The sequence below is a fragment of the Pinus tabuliformis genome, chromosome 8, assembly GCF_031772625.1.
Source record: "Pinus tabuliformis cultivar Carrire ecotype Pingquan chromosome 8, CPIR1, whole genome shotgun sequence".
Taxonomy (NCBI): domain Eukaryota; kingdom Viridiplantae; phylum Streptophyta; class Pinopsida; order Pinales; family Pinaceae; genus Pinus; species Pinus tabuliformis.
In genome coordinates this window covers 2067032780-2067034860 of record NC_142294.1, presented here as the reverse complement: position 1 = coordinate 2067034860, position 2081 = coordinate 2067032780, and positions in this window count along the sequence as shown.

The following is a 2081-nucleotide window of genomic DNA, read 5'->3' as shown; positions in this document are numbered from 1 at the left end:
TGTTGGAAATGTATATCCTCATTCCACAATTTCCCAGACATCTGTTCCAAGTGATTGTAGATAGGTTGTGGTTCTTATTTTGCAATAAACAAAATTTCTTCCATCAAAGATTGGTGGTCTAATGGATCCCATGCTTTCTTGATTACTCATGATGATGGTTCTCCCTTCAAGCAATCAAGCTTCTTCTGAAGGACCCGCTCTGATACCAATTGTTGGAAATAATACTGAGAGGGGGGTGAATCAGTATTATCAGATCTATAATTTTATTTCCCTAACATATTTATATACGCTACTTCAGTGAAGTGAACTAGCATGTACATATGATTGTACTTAAAGAAACCATCGTATATGCAGAAAACTTTTGATTTATACAATTTATCATGTATTGAGCTTAAACCAGTATATAAGATATTTATTAGATAGTGCAGTAAAATCAGAATAAAGCATCACATATAAGCAACACACATGAACACCAAGATATAAGGTGGAAACCCAATGTGAGTAAAAACCACATATTGTTGTCGTCTCTGTCTTCTTTTTAATAATAAGAAAATCTATTTACAATCTTGTACTGGTGCAGACTCATACCAGTACACAGGTACCCACCTGTAGAAGGCTACAACCTTCTCTCGTTCTCCAGGTACTACTGGAAGGGAGCTACAACCCCCTAGCTCTTATAGTAGCCAATATGTTTACTAATATGTCGGTGCCAGCCTATAGAAAACTCCACTCTTCCACGAGGGACCACGTTTCATGAATTTTCAGACTGGATACTCCTAGAACACAAAACTACAATCTGAAGGCCACGTTTCATCCAATTTTCATACTGGACCCATCAACAACATTGAAACTCAGAAAATCATAACTGCAATACAACCATCAAATACATCTGCATCAACCAATCACTGAAACTCAATCATCACTTTCTGAATCAACCACAACTGAATCAATCAATCACTTGAAAACCCATCATCACTGAAGCAAATCACAATCAATCAATCTGATCATTCAGAACACTATCAGCAAAATACAGTCACCAAAACACAAAGCAGAACCCAAAACTCTGCAACAGCAAATAGAAACAACTGATACTTTAAACATCATACTTCATAAGGTATATGCTACTTTCATGTGTTGAACCGGTGTGTATACGCACTTTTACCAAAGGGAACCAGCATATAGATCTGCAAATTCAAATTTATGATGTATACGCTACTTTGATATGTTGAACTAGCGTGTATACGCTCTTTTACTAAAGCGAACCTGCGTACAGATCTATAAATGCTAACTTAAAACATCACAACTATTCCAGACTTCAGTCATACCCAGATCATCACATTTACAGAATAAAACATGCGTCAGTATTCAGATCTAGACTGTTCAAGATCAAACCACATAATGATACTACTCTTAAGCCTTTATGATCCCGATCCATCAACCTTCATTAGCCATATAGGTGCATCCTTAGATCAAATCAAGCAAACCATCAGAAGCTCATTAACCTGCATATATGATCCAACACTTCATAAGATATTCGAATCCTTGCACCCTTTTGGCCTAATGATCTTCTCCTCCTTATATAGTTTTAGGCCTTTCTCAATACCATGGACCAAAACTACTTAGGACCAATACCTTGGACCAAGAAATACTTTCGACCAAAAAACTTTTGGTTTTCCAAGATATACGCGCTTTTCCTTCTGTGAAGGTGCGTGTGTACGTATACGCTCCTTTTGTTAGGTAAACCTGCGTGTATAGGAAGCTTGGATAAGGTGAACCTGCGTATACCTCTCTTTCTTCATTCTTTGGAGTCTAATTTGTAATTCTTTGTTGTTGACCTGTTGCACTGTGATCTTTCATCTGAGTGAGTTGCCATCAAGGACAACACCTGTATCATAATGCCAACAGTATGGACTGGTAAGAAAGCCTCTCTTTCACATCTGAGGGTATTTGGATGTGATGCATATGTACATGTTCCAAAGGAGAAACAAACCAAGTTGGATAGTAAATCTGAAAAGTGCATCTTTATTGGGTATAAGGATGGTTTAAATGGTTATAAGCTTTGGAACCCAGTAACAAGGAAG